The sequence below is a fragment of the Dermacentor andersoni genome, chromosome 3 (genome assembly GCF_023375885.2).
Source record: "Dermacentor andersoni chromosome 3, qqDerAnde1_hic_scaffold, whole genome shotgun sequence".
Classification (NCBI taxonomy): domain Eukaryota; kingdom Metazoa; phylum Arthropoda; class Arachnida; order Ixodida; family Ixodidae; genus Dermacentor; species Dermacentor andersoni.
Genome location: NC_092816.1, coordinates 134,222,164 through 134,237,049, shown reverse-complemented (window position 1 = coordinate 134,237,049; position 14,886 = coordinate 134,222,164). Strand labels below are relative to the sequence as shown.

Genomic DNA, 14,886 nt, shown 5'->3' with positions numbered 1-14,886 from the left:
GCACTGCAGCAGGGATTCTCAAGCTGCGTTTTGTGGAACTCTTGGGTTTCTTGGAACACTTCCTAGAATCGCCAAGCACCTATATTCGTGTGTGTCTTCATCCGCCTTAGCCAGTTATTTTGGGACTAATGCTCTAGCTGCTTACTGCTATCTCACTATAGAGCCAGTCATAACTGAATTTAAGTATTTGTTCAAGTGCTGTGCAGCTTGCGTACCCCTTTTACATATGCCGGCCAACACCTTTTCAAGTCTCGGTCGCAGCGGTCGAATTTCGATGGAGGCAAAATTCTAACGGCCCGTGTACTGTGCGATGTCAGTGCACGTTAAAGAACCCCAGGTGGTCGAAATCTCCGGGGCACCTCACTACGGCGTCCCTCATAGCGTAAGTCGCTTTGGGACGTTAAACCCCCATAAAGCAAATATTTTCAATACAGGCTCCGTGACCGAAGCTGGCCAAAACAGAAATGAAACATGTTAGGAGCCGACTCCATTTTAGCCAAATAAGGTTGGTCTTTCTTCAACTGAAAAGGCTAAAAAGTTTGAGCACCCCTGCATTACAGTAGATTATGCACAACGTACAAGACATTAAAAACACCACCATCGCTCATCGGTTTAGAATGGGCTCATGCATGAAATTATTGAGATAGCAACAAATTTTCCATATCTTGTTCAGCTTCTCTGCCATAACATTAGGAAAAACAGCACGGAGTATTCTAAAGTTTTTAACTTCCCTGATGACACGCTCAACATGGATTCGCAAACTGGCTATCTGCCGTGTTGCTAACTCCTCTGCCAGTGACAACTGCGAGCGGCCATTCAACATAGGTGGCATGTTTAATTCAACTCCAAGCTGACGGAGGTCATCTTCAATGAGGAATCCTCTATCCGCCATTACACTGTCCCCTTCCTCGAGCAACTCATACAGGCCACTGTGTCTTGTGATTTCTCGATCAGAAAGTCTTCTAGGAGCAAGATTAGACACGAAAGAAACGAAGCCGTTCGGAGTGATGCCAATGAGCCCTTTTGCGGTGTTGTGTCCTTTATACGCGCTGAAAGTGTCGCTTTGTGTATTGTAGTCAGACGGGTTCTCGATAAAAATTTCTGTGCAGTCCAGTACAATGCGTGTAGATGGGTACAGTTCTTTAAAATTGTCTGGCATGAACAGGTCCACTGTATTACGGGATGGCCACATTGGTATCTGGGTTAGCATTTCAAACAAGAAATTAACCCAAAATGTGTACATAGCACTCACGGTCGACACAGACACTTTCAGGCGATATGCCAAATCCTGTTCCAGTAACCCAACCCTGAGCCTGCAAAGCACTGCAATGAGCTGTTCTTTCATTGTCAGTGCTGGTGGCCTGCCAGCACCCGTTTTCAGTGCCTCGTACATGCCTTCAACATGTTCCACAAACGCATCAAATCTTTTGAAGGAGTTAAACCCCGTATAAAACACGAGTCGTTTCTCATCTGAAACAAAATCATGAACTTTGGAGACAGGATCTAGTTTCAGTTTCTCTTTGAGCGCCTCAACTTTCACATCGTGCAACTGAGCCTTCAGATCCTCAACCTCTTTCTGGAGCACAGCTTTGTCTTTGCGGAGCAAGCTATTTTCATGCTCGAGTTTTCCACAGACTTCGAGAAGGTAGTTGACTTTTCTTAGCGTGGCAGCAGATGCGTCTGGAGGCCCCATGGAGTACGAGTGGTCGGCACCTAAAAAAAAAGAACTGCTTATTGATTTGCGAACGGTTAGGCCCTGCTTTAATGCAGATTTCAGGGTTTGATATAGTCACTTCAGCCCACAATGTGTGTTCTGAACCTTTGCTCTCGGCTTACATTGATATACAGACAACAAAGAACAAGGATGCCAAAGCCATAGAGCCCAACTCTCTTTCACTCCACTGATCCACCTGTGCAAGCAGCTTACCAACCAGCAAGCCCAGATTAATGCTATCCAGTTATACTCGTAAACCTCATGAGCTGTCTGTGCCCCTCCTGAGCATGCAGTTCGACGACATTGCAGCTTGTGCTACCAGTGTATATTTCCGCCAAATTTGCACTACATTTGGATAGCCTGACTTTTGAGTCATTTTTCCAAACTGGGGTAAAGGGAATAATATCGAGGTGAAAGAAATTAAATGGGTAAGTTTCACAATGGAAGTTTCACTGGTGGAAGAGGTACCACGTTTATCAGAAAACTCGCTGAAGTAATAACACATGGACGGTACAAATCACTGATGACATTTATGTCACACAACACATGAGGTTCTGCCACTCCTAACATGCAGACTTCCCATGGCTAGCTGCAAAAGCTTGAGAAAAACTGGCTTCGCGGGAAAAAAGTTTCGTCAGTTTTCACTGGATGAGGAAGTCGCTCGCTATTAATATACCAGTCGCCACAGCACCCGTGGACCCCGTCATCCGTGGGCGCGATAGGGGTCCGTTAAATGCAAAAAATAAGTTTTCATAGTGGAATGCAGAAAGCGAGAATTTTGAATTCTCACTAACCTTCCGTTTCCGTGCGAGGCGAAGCCGGTGCACCGAAGGTCAGCTGGGTGGGCTCCTGGGAAACAACGTCGCTTGCTGCGTATAATACACTTTCGTGAAAATGCGTACACACAAAGCCGAAGCCTCAGAAAAAAGACGGCACAGTTAAAGCGTCTCTTACGTTGATCGCATTGGGGCACGTCAACTACGCAGCCGATATCCAACTCGTTCAGAAGGAGCACCGGGCTGGCAGAGGCGGTTTGGGAGCTCGTCTTCTTACGTTTCGCGACTAGAAAAGATTTGGAAGTTATGATAACATGCAATAACCGTCTGAATATATATACTTACCGGTATTAAAGGAAGGAGATAGTTGATTGATGACTTTATGGGGGAAAATAGTTGGCATCCGGTCCAGGTAACCACGGCGTCCACTTGCGTTGAAGTGAGCTCCGCATATCCGGTGGTGGTTAGAAGGCTGCCACAAAGAGAAGCGACCAGCACTTCCTTGGCGGTTGATTCTTCTCACCCACTCCTTTTTTTCTTTTTCGTTTGCAGGGAACGCGTGAAATGAAACGTTCTTGTCTTTCAGCGTGTTGTTGTCGCAACCAGGCACACAACAAGTCTGGCCGCCGCCTCGGCACTTCGACGACATCGCGCGCAGTAGTGGCTGAGGTCACTAAGTAACCCACAGACACGTAACAGTTAATATAACGCACCTGCAACCGCCCACCACCAAAAACTACAGGAAATCTCAAACCAAACGAAGCACGCGCACACACACACACCGCAGCTATGCGAACGCAGGACGAAGCCAAGACGGGCGGTTGGTCGGCGCTCGCTCACTTTTCCCATAATGCGTCGCGCGCCCGCTAGGTTTTCTCGCGGCGCTGCGATTTCCGAAATGGTCCATTGGTTAACCATTTGAACACAGATGCCATCCAATTGAGCCTAAATGGTGCCTAACTGGTCAACCAGTTGAAGCTAACTGGTTCCAATTGGTTAACCAGTTGAACATGTATGGTCGTCCAATTGAATCTAACTGGTGCCCAATTGGTCAACCAGCTGAAGTAGACTGGTATCCAGCTGGTTAACCAGTAAACACACATGGTTATCCAGTTGGAGCCAACTGGTCATCCAATTGAAGCTAAATGGTACGCAACAGGTCAACCAGTTGACATAAACTAGTGTCCTAAATTTTAACCAGTTAAACGCACATGGTCATCCAATTGAAACTAGCTGGTGGCAAGCATGTAAGACGCGCAACGAACTGCAACTCGTTGTGAAGCTTAATGGAGGAAAAATAAAAGATAAAATGGTCAGTCCTTACATTAGCGCTTTGCTCTAAAGCAAAGGAAACTAAAAAATTGCAGTCACTCGTCTCACAGCCTGCTTGTTTACAAATTCTTTGGCTGTACAAGCAGTGTATTTTGCCTAAAGCAGTTAGTACAATTTATATTGCAAGCCTTGAGCTACAACTCGAGCGCACCAAACTAACCGTGATGGAAATAAAAGTATGCTGCAAAAGCTACTAGGAAGAAGTGGGTAGCTAACAAGTGGGTCAACTTAGTCTTTACATGCTGCGAATTGGACGATAAGCTACTTGAACAATGGTGGTCACCTGAAATATCCTAAAATATTATAATACCACAAAATACCCCAGCAGCTTCAAAATTAGAGAACAGGCTAAAAGCAAACAATAAAGCAATGAGGTAGGCAGCAGCTTTAGTTTCTCTTTTGAAAGTTCCACTTAAACTTTGCGCAGACCAGGAGTCCATTGCATGTACAAGGGCTGGTCATGGCATCACCATGCATTGAATGGAGCCATAGCATTCCATATCACAAATATGACGTGCAAAGTATAAGAGAAAGATTTTCTCAGTGCCTTCCTGCAGGCCACTAACATGACAATGAATGATGGGGAAATTTTAGGGACACCCTATATCAAAGCACACCATGTTCTTCCTCTCCTCTTTTATCTAATGGCTCACAGGATTCAAGCAGTGAACAGCGAGCATGAGTCCTTGGAATAGTTTTTTTTTGTCATGAAACTTCTGTGATAAACCTTGTGCGGTTGCCCAAAGTAGCTGTGACATAGCACAGAGTTGTTTGGAGGGCACACCGCCATTTAACTCCGAGAAGGCTAGCTTGTGTTCATATTCCAGCAAGCCATGTGCATAGCCATTCCAATTACTGCAGTGTTGCAGAACGCTAAAGAATAGTGCATTCGTGCAACTACTAAACTCGCAATTTGTTAATGAAAGATTGATGGAAGCGCAATGAATGGAAACAGTACAGTCCAAATACTATTATGCTTACTAAACAGAACATAAGTGCGCTGTGACTTAAACTTATTCAGAGGCAGTTATTGCGAACATGTAAAACTTCCACAGTACAACACTGATGCTACAGTGAAACCTAAATAATAAAACAATCATTGCATTCCCAGATTTTAAAAATTTAACATGTGCCATTAGAGCTGTTTTCATGACTGTGCCTTATTTTGCCTCCTTCTGCAAACCTGGCCAGAATGCGTATGGAAGTATGCTGCACCCCCACGCAATACGGGAAATGTATTTGGTAACTGAGCATACAACAAGACATTTAAAAAAACAGTAGTAATTACCATGGCGCTTAATTTCAGAGCTGGATATTCATCCGTGATAGCCTGGATCGATGGGCACTCCTTTTCAATCCAGTCCCGTCAAGTTCTGAATGTCCGTAACATGCAGTCTGTGACATATGAAAAGTTAGCCTTTGGTTTCAGAAGCTCCTTTTTCATAGAAGTGATGTGGCTTCTGATGCTGCTCTCATCTTCGCCATCCCACACTTCAACAACCTAAGAAAGAAAAAGAATGTACCAGACACCTTTCAAATTAAATGATTTGTTACATGCCAACCCCAGGCAACTGATGCTTACAGCAGTAAGTCTTTTAATTCTTTTTGCCGTTGTCTTGCCACTGGTCAATGTACTTGTGTGAGTCCTTTTGGTAGGCACAATTTCCCCATGCTGTATCTTTATCTTTCTCCTTTCATACTTCGCCTTGAAGCGCAACGATTCCCTCCAAGAATCCTGAAAGTTTAAAATGTCAACATTTTATTACATCTCACAATATGGTTACTAATAGGTTTTGGTTAAAACTGCAAAGCATAGCTAGAAACTGGCAGATCTGCCAGTTTATAGCATTGCTTTGAAACATTCTGAAACATTAAGACAAAATGTGAATTTTTTTCTAAAGCATGCATCAAGACATTAAAATACGCAAATTAGTGTTCGGAGTGGTTAGGGCATGTGCAAGGTGCTACGGGTCACTGTAACATGCAAATGCTTTCTCAGGTGTTCCCATTACGTGCATGAGATGAATAACACCGACCTCATTACAAGCCATGTTGAGTGCTCGCAGTGCACATGCTAGCTAATCAAAAGCCTACATGTGAATGTACCTGCTAGTACCTGCTGGCAGTTACGGGAGAATTAAAGCTACGTGCTAAATATATTTGGCCAAAGCATACTTCTGTGCAGTACCAAATGCAACAGATGAAACAACATTGCACAGCAGTCACTGATAAGCCGTCATTTTTTCAGAGAGATCAAGTGCTGTGTCACTAACAAAAAACTGCGGCAGTACTACAGGCATATCACGCATGAAAATAAAACCAAGTGTGCTTACTGATTAAGGTAATGGGCATTTCTCATACAACACAAATTTCTGACTTAATTGAGGTAGTGGGAGCAATACCAGAAACGCTACAGTGCTACGTACAGGACTGATTTTTGGGTGTTAATGTCACAGATTGACTTGCTGGCTATGAAAGTTGAAAGTGGAACTTTCATTTGCCTGACCACCTGTTGCTCCTATTACACACCAAAATTGAGTATATTAGTGCCGTGCCTTTTTACTTTGTGAAAAAGTGACTATTTAATCAGAGCTTATGGTCTTGCGCTCTAAAAAATAAATAAATGCTCAATGAAGAGTGCACTAATTCTAAGATAATTTTTTTTCATGATTTCAAATTTTACAAGCTCCTTTGCAAGAAAAGCAAAGCCAAATAAAGCTGAAATGTTCATTTTCGACACCCCATGGCTTCGTAGATTGTCAAGCGATCAATCCCGAATGACAAATTAATTTTGATTTCTAGTACCATGCCACCGAAGCGACACTCAGCGAGGTGAACTCGTTCGAAGTGTCACTAAATTTGCTCACGTGACTGGGCTATGTCAAGTGCATTTCTGTGGCACAATCCAAGGATGTGTATACAAATGCAAGCAACATGTGTCCTAAAATACCTTAAGTTCTTTGCTGAACTTTTCTTAACTGTGCTGTTAACTTTTACACCACAGGTGACACCTAATGATCAAAATCAGTTAGTTGAATCATGATTATCTTTTGCACTGTTTTAGATAGTCCCTAAGTAGGAACAGGCTGTATGTGAACCTGCATGCTCATGCAAGCATACTTCTCTTAGCTGTTAGTTTACAATTATTGCACATTGGCCAAAACTGAATGAGCAACATTGCATGCTTGCATTGACAATACTTTGCACACATACGTGCAAAGAAACAGTGTGTACTACAAAAAATGAAACAGGAGGCTCACTTTGTTTAGCATCATACAGTAGACCAGATAATTCTTACTCGAGGTGACGCCAGAATGTCATTTGAATTATCAGATGCAAGCATAAACATGACTTGGGGAAACATATTAGCCTATACTGTAATGAAACATTCATTTATTTGCATTTTTAAAATCAACTGCAAATTGTTGACTGCTTTCTAGCAGCTTGTGACTTCAAAACTAACTTTTCTGTACCAGCAAGGGCAACCAGTTCTTTTCTCCTCATGGTTTTGACAGCTTTGACAACTGCAGGCAAGCAATCAGCTTCATTTTCAGCTGTTTGAAAAATATATGCACTCAAATGTTCAGCTGAAGTGACAAAGGCAGCTGGTATTTCTGGTATGGACAAGAAAAATAAGTTTGAACTAGCAGAATTAACCAAATGCTGCACTTTGAATTAAGTGGCTTTTAGGTACATTAAAAACATAGTGGGTCAAACAAAAATACAAAATTTGTTTGAATTAACTGAGAGTATGAAATATCCAAGTTTGAATTATTGCAAGTTTACTGTAGTAAGGCCATCCAGTGCAACAAGATAACAGCATTGAAAAAACAAGGTGCGCAAAAGTATATAAACTGCCTCTCACATTCCATATGAGCAGAGCTCGTGCAACAACCACTGGATGAGTCGCTGCCTCTTTTCAAAGTGCATCCCAGCACGATGTTTCTCAACAGCCATTTGGATGTCCTGCGGTACTGGTGGGAGTGTGTACGACGTAAGTGTAGGTGCTAGTTGCAGCAGCATTTGTGCTACTTCAACATCCAGAACATCCACAACCCTGCAATAGTAGGTCAAAATAACCACAGCTATAAAACAGCAAGAAGAATGTCGGAATTTTCCTATAGTGAATAAAGGAGGTGGTAGTCAACTGGTAGTCAATCTTCAAGATTCTTTCTCTACAGCTAATGAAAAACATAGAAATAAATTTAATTGTATATTAGTAGGAAAATTATGAATACCTGCGCTCGTGGCGTTATAGGAGATTCTTTTATGTAAAACATAGGTAAAATTCTATGGAAGTTTAGTGCAGAGAACATACAGACAGCCAATAAAGTATATCAAGCATGGGCACCAACAAATGTACCATTTGTTGAGCATGCACTCGAGAGCATGCACTCAAGGAAAATATGTGACGACAAAAAAAGTGTTCAAGAAATGGCATTCATAAGATTGCACTCGGAATGGTGCAGCCTTGTGGATGCTTCATTTTGACGCAAACAGAAGCATTATTTTTGTTAAAAAATGCCTCCAATGCGTACTGTGACATGCGCTTTTGCTGCTGCCTAGAATTTTCCTACTGAAGTTGTTACTCGCACTCACATGCAAAGTGCATGGCCGAATGTGCATACCTATTCTCTTCCTTGCTATTTCAGCATCCTCCTTAAGATACTCATTTGTGCATAGTTCTGTCTGGCGAATGTAAACTTTGTTGCATGATGTGGTTATGAAGGGATGCCCATGTTGTTTTATATTGCACAAGTGTCCTTAGCAGGGCTTGTTAGTTTAAGTACATTATGACAAAACAGTGCAGACGACGGGACTCATAAAACGGCCAGGTGTGGACAGCACATTGCCCTTTTCGTTTTTCACCCACCCCGTCATTTGTGCTGTTTCGCCATAATTATCTTATATTCTCATTTGCTTTCAGCATGCACCCGGGAGCAGAGTCCTTGCAACTTATTAGGGTCTGAAAAAGCGAGAGGGTCAACATGTCTGCCTGCAACCTTTTTGAGGTTGTATGAAATCCTGTGTAAATGTAGACAACCTTTGGCCTTTCCTTCAAGCGTTCAGGCTGGACCTTTACCCTTCCAGCAGCAAGTTTAGCTCTTTGCGAGAGATACTCGGCCACAGCAACGAAAACTACCATAAGGATGCCCACTGAAGAAAAGGTGGCCTACCTGGAAATCAAATCTATTGTACGAGATGTCAGCACTACTTCCAGAGCCCAGATTCTATGCACAGTCATGCATAGCACACTTTCAGAATCATCGAGTGGGCATAATCAAAAGGCAGGAGTCCTTTCTTGGCAACGTGGAAAGTACCCACAACGTACATGATCAGAACACAATTTCAGTTTCAAATCGAGAAGCTGCGATCTATCCTTCCCACCTGCCGCATGCCATGCCATGTGGCTCAGTGGCTTTGGCGTTGCTCTACTAAGCGTGAGGTTGCGGGTCCGATTCGTGGCCATGGCAGCTGCATTTCCATAGGGTGAAATGTGAAGGCACGTGTATGTGCATATAGGCTCATACAAAGAAGCCCAGGCATTCAAAATAGTCCAATGGCTCCCACCACAGCATGCCACACAATCGAATCGTGGTTTGGAACGTAAAACTACAGAAATACATTTCTTTACACATTGCAAAGAAAGGCCTTGTGCCTTTTGATCCTGCGCACTCGAAGATTGAGAAAAAGTGTATTGCATGGCAGCGCATGGAATCTGTGCTCTGGAACTAGTGCCCACATATCATATACAATACCTTTGACTTCCAGGCAGGCCGACTTTTTTCAGCAAGCTTCCCTATGATGGTAGTTTTTGCTGTGGCCGAGTCTTTCATTGAAAGTGCGAAACTTGGGGGTGGAAAAAAAAGGACTCCGCCTGAATGCTTGAAGGAGAGGCCAGAGGTCATGCTGCATTTACACGGGATTTCATGCAGGCAGCATGATGAACATCAGCTTACTTTACACCCTAATAAGTTGGGTGAATGAATGTTTGATGTTTAATGGCGCAAGGGCCAGGTATGGCCAAAGAGCGCCATGCCCATAATAATGAGTTCGCAGTGTAGTTATGAGTTCTATGATGTTGACGTGACATGGCTGTAAAGGGGCCCTAAAAATGGTCGCTTAAAGTGCGTAAATTCAATGTGTAATAAGATTATGGCATGAGTAATGAGAAATGACGTGTACTATGAGCATTAAGATGCACTGCGAAAGAATGATACAACATACAAAAAAATGTCAGATGCTAAAATTGACTACAGCACCACTGCCTTGTTTGAGCCCTTGAGACACAAGGGCCTGGAGGCATGTGCTATGCAATACTGCTATCGCAGTGGCCTCCTCTGAACAGAGGAAGTGCTACGAATGTACGGGACTAATAACATGTAGGACAACATCATTCAAGAAGCTGAGGACCGCATTGCTGGTAAAAAGCGGTTCTTTACCAAGAAACATTGCCGGGTGAAGTGGGACACAATAACGGTATGCCAGAGGAAAAATTTTCTTTCTCTTAGCTTCCGCGTACCGACACTACAGTATAGACGTGGAGCATGGTCAGCCTCTTTCCGCATCTACCACAGCTTTGAGGTTCATTTCCAGCAGAAGGAGGAGGAATAAACTTTTATTAAAGAACCAGCACTTTATGATGGCCAGGCCTAAGCCACCCACGAGGGGACGTCGAGGCCTTGCCTTGCCGCCGCCTCACGGGCGTGCTCGGTCGCCCAGGTTTGGTCGTCGAGGGCGGAGCTCCGCAGAGCCTCACGCAACCTCGACGAGAGGGTTGTGGTGCTAATGTGCGTGTACTGTGCTGGGCATGCCCACAGCATATGCAGAAGCGTAGCCAGGTGAGTGCCACAGCACCGGCAGTTGGGGTAGTGTAAACGTCTGGGAATATAAGGTGGAGGCGGGCGGGTAAAGGGTACGTGTTTGTAGCAGACACAGCGTGGTAGCTTGCGCACAGCTGAACTTGGAGTGAGGTGGGGGGAAGATTCAACGACTGAGGTAAAAGGCCTTAACGAGATTGTTATAAGTGGTCAGATTGTCCCTGGTATCCAACTCATCTCCAGTGACAGGAATATATTTTTGACATGGCACATGTAGTAATGGAAGCTAAGTACTGTCCAAGGTGCCCATATTTTTCATTTCAGTTTACAAAAGTGGTCACACACATAGGTGTGGCACATAGTGGGGAGCCAAATTTCCGAATATTTTGTGGCATTGATGATTGTGCCAACACCTACACCAACTTTTCGTCATACCGTTCGTACTTGTACCGTCAGCACAGAAATGTGCTTAAGGAGCAAGGCACAAGCCTCCAACGGGCGCACCAATCACAGGAAAGTGAAGAATCTTTGGCACCGTTGGAAAATGACCCAGTGTTGGTAGAAAGCATCATGGTGGAAGAAAACTCAACGCCTATTGGCAGTCCCCTGTTCGATCATGAAGGAACTGCAATGCTTCCCCAAATGATGGGTTTTGCTCCTTCGTTCAGCAAGCAAAATCTGCTATATGGAGGTTCTTCTTCAATGTGACCGAGTGTCACAATTTGCCACATGCGGTTGTAGAAAAGCTTTTTTCAGAACTGCACTTTGTTTTTGAGATTGTGTTAAAGCCCTATGCAAATGAGATTGTGCACTCCATGAAAATGCCAGAAGTATCATCAGTGTTAAATGATCTGTGAAGCTAACTATGCTAATTGAAAGTGATGCTGTGTTTACCCATGTGCAGGAGTAGTATTAGAGAATGACTTACTTTTTTCATGCGACAAGTGTGTTAACATGGGAAAGTTATGTGTGTTAGCTACAGACAATGCTGAAAAACAAGGAACGATGCGGAAAAGCAAATTACACTGCAGGAGATCTGCAGCTGTTGTGGGAAAATGTCACAGAAACTATTGTAAACAAGTATCACTCGTCAATAGTTTTCTTGGATGACCCTGCTCTGTGCCATCCCGTGATCCACAGCAAACCTTAAGGACACATCAGCCAACATTCCAAGGCACAACCTTTCTTCTAATCTCAGTGCCAACCGTGGTGTCACTCCAGCTGCCTATCCCCAGTGTAGTGTCCCTCTCAACCTAACTGTCAACCCCAGTGCCATGCACATGCCCACACCAAAACCCAATGCCAAAACCCTATGCCGTATGCAATCCGGCCCATGCCATGCACATGCTCTGTGCATGTGTTGGCAATGTCATGGGAGTTTTTTTTTTAAACATGATGTGGCGCATGCCGTGTGCACATTCCGCAATTTGCAGCACACTTCTGTGCTCACAGTACAATGGCTCATCATTCACGCCAGTTCTTGTAACAGCAAAGCAACAGATGATGGATTCTTGATATGCAGAGCATGTCAAGGCATAAGCTTGTGGAAAGCTAGTAAAATGGTTGAAAACTACGGCAAAAAAAAGATGGCACAAGAAAAGCAAGTTGTACTATTTTAACCCTTTCGGCCCTGGCGTCGTCAATTGATCCCACGAAGTAAAACTTGTTTGCCACGTGTAAAACCAAAACTGAAAACAATAATTTTTTTGTGGGGTGTTCCTCCAAGAGCCCTATCGCTACTGCGATCAGCAGCGGAGCATTTTGTGGACGCTCACGTGATGACGACGACGAAGTGTTTGTTCGTACCATGGCTGAGCAACCTTCGGCTAGGTATCGACTTTCACAATGTATAACTTTTGTAGTTTCGAGTATTTGTGACTGATATTTTTTATATTTATTTCCTACTGTTAGCGTAGGCAGCATGCAAAAAATTGTAGGCCTAACCTGCATACTTTTTCTGTTGTGGCCCTTTCTTTACATGTCCACTTTTGACGACATCAGGGCTTAGTGGTTGTAAGTCGTGCGTTCCTCGCTTTAGCTGTATTTTCTTTCATATTTTTTGGTGCGGCGACACTGGCGGCCTTATTTTAGTCGTGCCATGTCAACGCTCACGACGCTTGCAAGAATGCACGGATAGTCTCTTTGAAGAACTGGACGACGGTAAATTATCAGACGTGGAAGGCGAGTGCGACGAGTCTGGCGGCAGCGGTGACGAGGGGGGCGACGCGCTTGGAACCCCGGCGGAGCGCGAGTGGGACAGTTGAGAAGCTGATTCGGAAGACGATAGCTCACAACCAATGGCAAGCGGCTTCATCATTCGCACAAGTTCTTGTAACAGCAGGTCTGTGAGCTGGCGCATAAGCTCTAGAGAGATGCCAACTCCCTTGACTGTCACACTAGTGTCCATCTTGGCATCCTTAGTTTCTGCATCAGCCTTGGTCTTGTAAGTGAAGTCGAGCTGCATCTCGTTGCTCTGAAGGTCTGGAAACACAAGATTTTTTGTTATTCGAGTGTTTTTATTCTAGGGTGGTTGCTTGGGGTAGTTGGTAATTCACGATAAAAAACGATGTGCAGCACGAACGACAAGGACTGCAATAGACGACATACACAGCGCAGTGTATGTATCTCTCACAGTCCTTGTCCTTCACGCTGTATGTCGTTTTTTATCATGTTTTTTTATCATTAGGGTTGCCAACAACTTATCCTAGAAGGAAATGGATCAACAGTCAGTACACTCTTTTTTGGTGTAAGGAGACTCGGTTAAAAGGTCCACAAACCACCTCTTGGGCTTGCTGAGAAAACAAAGACCCAATAGCTGACATCAATCATGAACGGTGTTTTGCACATTTTCCTACTGTTACTGTGTGAAGTACTGTTACTTTGTGAAGTAAGTGAAAATCTGCTAGCGAATTTATAATAATTACATACAATAATAATTACAGCAAACGCTCGGCCACAAGGGTGAATAAGCAAGCAGCACGGCCTTAAAAATTATGAAATGCCCCTTTGTACAAGTTAAAAAAAATTGCAGTTAGTTAAAGCGTGCAATTCCGACTAAGAATAAAAAAAAGAGCAAGTCTTCGAACGTGTTGTACGGCTGTCATCAGCTCAGTTCCTAATGTCGCTAGAGAGTTCTATGGCAACGAAAATGCAATGTATATTAAGTGCAAGCCGTGGCACAGTTAACATTTATGGTGTAATTAGGAGCGTTGCCAATAATTGTTGGGTCCTGATTTGTTTAAATATTGAGAAGTTTTGTAGAACGTTTCCCCTGTATCTTCGGTGGACTAAACATGAAGCCTTGCCTACAGTTGATTAAAATTAAGGGCAAGTTATGGACCAGGTGTAGACGAAGTGTCAAGCATGTGGAATAATTAGAGCCTGAGCAGTAGTAAATTACGTATGCAAGCACTCTGGAGCATTCATGATCTAGAGCACCACTGCAGTACGATGCACCCAAGACCATGCAGGCACTGGATGACCCACATTATGAGCTCCACTCGCTTCTATGTAGGCGCAGTTGGTCCTGCGTGTCTCTTGGTGCAGAATGTCAAACCCTTCTAAGGAATTGTATCGTATATAGGGAATTCTATGGAATCATAGATATTGAAATATGGGGAATCACTTACCAACCATTATGCCTTGTTCTTTATGCCCTACGAGACGGAAGTCCTTACAAGCCTTGCGTACTTTGCTTACGTCTGTGAGCTTAACCTTGAGGCCCACATCTGACAGCCTCTCAGCTGAAAACTGCAGAAGGAATAATTCTTTCAGTCTTTCTGCTGTCTTACAACAAGATGCCATGAGTAAATGCACATCTTAGCCATATCTAACATACATGAGCATATTAAAGAATATAATGAAATAAAAATTATGGCTATTTCATTTCTGAACAAAATTTGGCGGTCGTGGAAGCTGACGCTTCCAAAGCATTGCACGACCAATGAAAAGAACCATGAAGATGCGTACAAGTAGCGCGTGTCCCCAGGGCACCTATATCCCGGTGGCATTCTTACATTCGCTAGTGGGGAAGGTTTCTTGGCACGTGTTGTAGAATTGCCCCCTAGATATGCCGGCATTGCGGAGTGCAGTAGAGTTTGTTTATGCTCCGCCAGTGGCTGCCCGCACGGTGTGCCAGTGGGCATGGGCGCCCCGTTTGGTGATCACTGTGTCTGAAGGGGCAAGGTTCTGTATGATGTGGTATAAGTCACGGGTAGCTTTTTTTGTCGCAATGATAGATTGC

General features: G+C 43.8%; 2 long non-coding RNA genes across 2 annotated transcripts; both read right to left on the bottom strand.

The window, feature by feature from the left end:
• Positions 1-1,527: 1,527 nt before the first annotated feature.
• LOC140216417 (uncharacterized) lies at positions 1,528-2,895 on the bottom strand. The gene is made up of 3 exons (XR_011893080.1): positions 2,669-2,895; positions 2,509-2,583; positions 1,528-1,713 (listed from the first exon to the last, which is right to left on the bottom strand). It is a non-coding gene; the product is annotated as an uncharacterized lncRNA (long non-coding RNA).
• An 869-nt stretch (positions 2,896-3,764) lies between these two features.
• Positions 3,765-8,086, bottom strand: LOC126536230 (uncharacterized). The gene is made up of 3 exons (XR_011893079.1): positions 7,688-8,086; positions 5,405-5,557; positions 3,765-5,323 (listed from the first exon to the last, which is right to left on the bottom strand). It is a non-coding gene; the product is annotated as an uncharacterized lncRNA (long non-coding RNA).
• Positions 8,087-14,886: the final 6,800 nt, after the last annotated feature.